This window comes from Arachis ipaensis, chromosome B9 (genome assembly GCF_059453495.1).
Source record: "Arachis ipaensis isolate K30076 ecotype BB chromosome B9, ASM5945349v1, whole genome shotgun sequence".
In the NCBI taxonomy this organism is placed as follows: domain Eukaryota; kingdom Viridiplantae; phylum Streptophyta; class Magnoliopsida; order Fabales; family Fabaceae; genus Arachis; species Arachis ipaensis.
This window is the reverse complement of record NC_142444.1, coordinates 30981312-30987311: the sequence shown is the minus strand read 5'-3', so window position 1 is coordinate 30987311 and position 6000 is coordinate 30981312. Positions and strand designations below refer to the sequence as shown.

General features: G+C 35.2%; 1 long non-coding RNA gene across 1 annotated transcript; it reads left to right on the top strand.

Annotated features, from left to right (window-relative positions):
* The first annotated feature begins 373 nt into the window (after positions 1-373).
* LOC148544176 (uncharacterized) lies at positions 374-3549 on the top strand. The gene is made up of 3 exons (XR_015900163.1): positions 374-974; positions 1066-1246; positions 3261-3549. It is a non-coding gene; the product is annotated as an uncharacterized LOC148544176 (long non-coding RNA).
* The last annotated feature ends 2451 nt before the right edge of the window (positions 3550-6000 follow it).

Sequence of the window (6000 nt, the reverse complement as noted above, 5' to 3'; positions counted from 1 at the left end):
TATATATAAATTATAAAGTTGGTAGTTATGAAATAATAAAAATTTTATATGATTTGATTTTAGATAATTTATATTTATATCATTTAATACTTTAAGTTTAAAAATAAAAAAAATTAATTATATTACTATGTATTTTTAATTAAAGTAATTTATTGAGAATCAATTAGTATTTTTATACCACAAATAATATTTTAAAATAACTTTAGAGATTAAATTAATTTTTTAAATTAATACTCTATGCTCCAATTTTATTAAAATTATATGATTCAAATTAAATCTAAAATTCTCAATTCCATACACAAACCCTAACCCTAATTAAACCACATTTTCCCCCTATCCCTAATGAAACCCTAAGCCGCCTTTCCCCCCACCAGTAAACAAAGAAAAAGAAACAACACATACACACACCAACACATGCAGCTTCAGCCGAAATAGAAAGGGAAGAGAAGAGAGGGATCCGCGGAGGAAGGGGAGGGGAGAGTGAGGGCGGCGCCAGCGGGCGTCACTGCCGCCGTGCCGTCATGTCGCACAGACAAGATAGGGAGAGGGTCGCGCCGCAGCTGTCGTCCAAGGAGCCGCCACCTCTGTTCGTCGACGCCGCTCAGGGAAGAAGTAAGAGCCGCCCGAGAGTCAGTGGAGGAGGGAGCCTCTACTGCGTCGCCACCGCGCCGTTGCCGCGCCTTGGTGCTGCTGTCGAAGCCACTTCTGCCGCCGCTGCTACTAAGGTTTGTCGTCGTCAATCCCCACGTTGCCGCTGCTGGAGGAGTTTCATGCGTCGCCGCCACCATCGTCGCTGGTGTGGTCGGAGCCCCCGTCGCTGGTTTAGTCGGAGCCGCCGTTGCTGGTGAGGAAGAGAGGCTAGCCAGTTCTGCTTCTGGTTTCTAAAATCTGACAAGAACTCCACTGCCGCTGCTGGAGTTGCTGTTGCTGTTGCTCTGGCTCCGTTTTGAACCGTTAGAACCGCTACTGTTTTGGTAAGCCTTACCTTGTTTCTGATTCTTCCTTGTTCTACCAATTCGTTTCTATCTTGAAACTTGTTGCTGAAACTATTCGTATTGAATAAAGTGGTTATAGTAAGTTACGTTGCCGATGCCGTTACCGGAGGTAATTGCTGGCTCTGTTTGGAGATTGCTGCTGCTACTGGAATCCCAAATCGGAAAGGAGAGGAGGCCGTTTAACCTCGTCACTGTTGCTGCCATGGAAACAGGTGCTGGAAACTACTAACGGAGAAGCTACGTTTAGTGAGGTAGGGGCTTTTTCAAAGAACTTAATTTTATGATTTGGAGTTGTTATAAATGGATATTAATGTGATAAATGTACTTTTAGTGGTTGTATAAGCCTTATGTTTTGCTGAGCTATTTTGGAATGAACGTGTTTGTGGTTTGATTGGATTGTGGTTTGATTTGGTTATATGGTTGGTTGCTGAAATATTTCCTTACAATTTCGGAAACGAGTTTGGTTCATTGAAAATGAATTGAGTTTGGATCTGATTTCTTGAATTATGAAAAGGATATGAATTTTCGAAATTAGTCTGATTTTAAATTAATTTGGTTTTGAACCCGTGGAGGGGGTTGCGTAATGGTTTGGTTGGGACCCGAAACGGGTGGCAAAGTCCAAGTTTTAGGAGAGATGCTGCCAATTTTTTTATGAAATTCCAGATTTTTTTTAAAATACGATTTAGAAAAGGATTGGATTCAAGAGGTTCTATTGTTTGGTTCTTGATTTATTAAGAAATAGGTGATTCAAGTTTAATCTTTTAAGGAAAGTTTATGTTTTAAGTTTGATTTAAACATGAGGGACTTATGTTTTAAAGTTTGGACAAAGAAGTACCTTTGGAGGAGTTTTAGCGGATTTTGAAGGAAATTGAACTTTGATTACTTAATTTCGCATTGCTTTTGAAGTATTCTTTAAATTTTAACTAAACAAATCCGAGCCTTTGGGAAAGTTTCCGATTTAAGAACGAAAAGAAATTGGTCTTTGGGCTTAAATAATTTTGGTTTTGAAACTGGTTCGGAACTTTTGACTTACATGCTTTGATTTTGATTTTAAAGCTTCATTTTAATTGATTTCAACTTAAGTAACTATGATTCCGAGGATTTCTAAGGAATTTAAGAAATGAGGCAGGTTATTCTTCTCTAAAATCTTGAGTCTTTGCCAAGGTTGTTAATTAATAACTTTTGATTTCAAAGTGGTGGAGCGAATGATTTGAAAATGAGTGATTTGAGTCTTTTAGAAGAGATTTTGAATTTGGCTTGGTTATGAAGTTGTTTGAAAGTTTTGAAAAGAAAATTTACTTAAGAAAAGTGGTTCTTGGCAAGATGTGAACTGAATACGTTTGTGATTTGAAAGTGGGCCAAGAATGAATTTTGAAATAAGATTTTGAGTCTGATTGACTGTGGGTGTTACTGAGAATATGATGAGGGTTTCTGGCCTGGCAAGGATGGTGGTATAGTCCTGCTTGCTTAGTGCGTAAACCGTTATACAGGGATGGTGGTTTTGTCCCGCCTGCAGTGAGGATGGTGGTTTTGTCCCGCTCATACATTGATAAATTATTTGGCAAGGACGGTGATTTAATCCCCCTTGCGTGTTCCGGGCAAGGATGATGGTTTAGTCCCACTTGCTTGTGGAACCTACGGATAAGGATGGTGGTTTAATCCCGCTTATCCGAGTCGGGTCTGGCAACATAACCGACGCGTGAGTTCATGGCCAGTAGGACAGGCATGCATCGGGTGTGCATATTGTAATTGGTTTGCCTATGTGAATAGTTATGTTTAATTGCTAATTGTTCTACTTGATATAACTGCTTGATTGTGTTTGAACCTTCTTAATTGTGTTTGTGACTGAAAATTGGTTGGATTGTGATGAATTGGTTGTTGATTGAGTTGCTTGGGCCTAGGGCCGTGGTTGATTATGAGATGGACTGAAAGCTGTGTTTGGTTTGTGCTTTAGGTTTAGAAAAGTATGAAAAACTAAACTGGTTCAGCATAGACTTAATGAACCTATGCTTGGAACAGTTTGGTCATTCATGCTGTCTAGGAAAAACTTTTAAAAAAGCTTTTAGATTTCTGAGAAATTAACAGCTTTCCCTTTTAGAAAGGATTTCGGATTTTGAATATTAAATCTTTGGTTGTGAAAAGAAGCATAAGGCGGTTATTAATCACTGTACTTTAAAACCGGTTTTATTCTCGTATCTTATTATAGCAATTCTGTAACCCTATAATGAGAACCCTTTCGAGGACGATGTTCTCACTTTCCTACAGATTTTTCCCTTTTCAGGATATGGGCGACAGAGCTTCAAAAGAATTATATTCATTTTCTGTTTATTCGATGTTATTTTGTATTATCTTAGTTTTTATTTTTTCCTCGCCTTTATTTCTAGCAATTTTTGCAAGAGGGATAGTTGTTTTGATATGTGAAGTTTGTATATTGGTATGATGTATATATATTTATGTATTATTTGTAAGTATTGTAATCAGTACTGTAACGTATGGATAGAAGTTTTGAATATTCGGTTTTAAATTTTAAACAGACTCATATTTTAGTATTAAATGTTTTAAAAGTCGTCGTACCACCCGATCTATCAAGAGTGGCGCAATTGGAAACGTGACATTTTGATAGTTAGGGGGTTACATAAATAATATACTGAATGATGATAACATTAGTTAGTTGTGTATATATATTCCATTAGTTTGTTAATTTTATCTTTTATTATGGTACTATTTTAATGTACACTAATTTTTTATTGTGTATTTATAATTGTAAAAATAATTATTCTTAGAAAAAATATTAATTTTATTTCTTCATTTTTTAGCTCGGACAATATTAAATAATTTATATAAAATATTTAGATAATTTCAAAACTATTATTTATACTATAACAAAATAACAATATACAAAGGGATATAGGAGTTTGATGTTCAACTCTTTTTTACTATTCAGTGGGTTTTGTATAGCAGTTGTTTTATAAAATATTTATTTAAAAATATTGATAATTTTTTATTTAATTTATACGGTAAAAAATAACAATTTATGTAATTTTATTTTATTTAATATCTAATACATTTATATTCGGATTTTCTTTTATTCTTTTCGACATGATTGAATTGAAATAGTCCCATTATATGATAGACAACTTTAACTTCTATCATAATAACTATTTTTTTTTACTTTATTTACTATCTTTTTATTTCTGTTATAATAACTATTTTTTTATTCTAATAATAATTGTTTCATACAGAAAAGTGTATCCTGAATTAGAAATAGAATAAAAAATTGAAAAAAAAAACAAATTAAAAGGTAAACTAATAGAATAAAGAATTAAAGAAGAGGTTAAACATGATTTTTTTTTATAACTGTTACTGAAATACAAGTGAAAATAAAATAGAGAATATGAGTTGTCCTTCACCGTGGGTGTGGTTTCTTTATGCAGGATAACGAGTAAATACTTATAGTTGTCCCTGAGATTCACGCAAATACCTATAATAATCCCTAAGATCCTGATTTTTCCATTGTATTCCTCCAGATAGAGCTCCGAGCACTCAAACTGGTCCCTGGTCATATTTCAGGTGATGACTCATCATCGGAGCGCTGACGTGGCCTCGGATTGCCACACTGGAGGGGTCCAATGGCTAGCTGAGCTGGCTAATTTCTAATTTGTACCCATGTTGGTCCCTAGTATTATATGTAACCCTAAATTCCCAAATTTTCATACCGTTCATCTCTTCTTCGTCTTCATCTCTTCTTCTTCTTTTTCATATACTACTTGCTGTTCATACTCTTTCGTTTGGGCCGCTACTCATGCCGATGATGGGTGGTGGTAGCGCTGCAGGTGGAAGCTCTGTTCAAATCTTTACCACTAATGTTTCCACCACGATGAACTTGGTTGATGATGGGCAATTACAATCTTTATAAGCTGTTTTAGTTCAAACCAAAGTTAGCCGTAATACATCTTGTTTCAGTGTTTCAGTCAATTAAAAATTCTTCTTTTGCAGTAAAAGTTGTAAGTACAAATAGCCTAAAAAATTGTAGAAAAAAATCACGAAAAAAAAATTAAGCAAAAGCTTAGGTGTTACACATGTAAAGAGAAAAGAAAATGAATTAGGAGACAATTGGAATGGTATTAGTGACGTTGCCAGGTCTACATTCACAAGTGCAAACATTTCTAGACCCTTGAACTACACGTTGTGATATTCGGGAATGAAGTTTGATGTTCACCACCTTCCCAGCCATCTGTAGCATCATCATAAACAGAACAATGCCATAGTTAAAGGAGAAAAATGCCATTCAATTCCTAAAAAAAAGCAGTCTAAGAATACTAAAGGTCAAGCATATCGAAAAATGACAAAACAGAAAGTACAAACCATTCTCCAAACCAAGTCTTCAGGACCTAATGGTTGAGCTGGACTAGAATACAAGAAATGCCTTGAGTACTGGAAAACAAAATAAAAGCAATTAATGCCAAATAGGAAAGCTAGACAATGAACTAAATATCAATTTTAGAAAAATAACAAATATGTAGGGTGATTAGTGGTTATATTGCACAGGGCATAAATTATGCTTAAACTTGCCATTGGCATTGGTTTCATTAGAAATTTTTTGCAAGGTTTCAGCAGCAAAAGACTGTACATAACCCAGAACACAAACCTTGGAAAGATTTTGTTGCATTTTTTTTATACGAGTAGCACTAATGTCTTTCAAAAAATTTAGAAGCCAACCTGACCTCACAACATCAAAGGAAGAGACAAACAAGGCTATCTGCATGTGTGGCAAAAATGTCATCCTCTTAGCACTTTCCACCAAAAAATAAAAATAAAACATAAAACTACAATTCAGTTAAGCTGGCATACAAGAATGCAGCCAGATCCACCAGAAATCACAGTGGCAATTGCCTGCATGACAAGACATATACTTCTCTATGGAACAACTTTATGGTGTATTTGAAAAGCACTAGGTGAACCTAAAGCAGTTTTCATTGAGTGTGCATAGAGGTTTTGGTAAAAT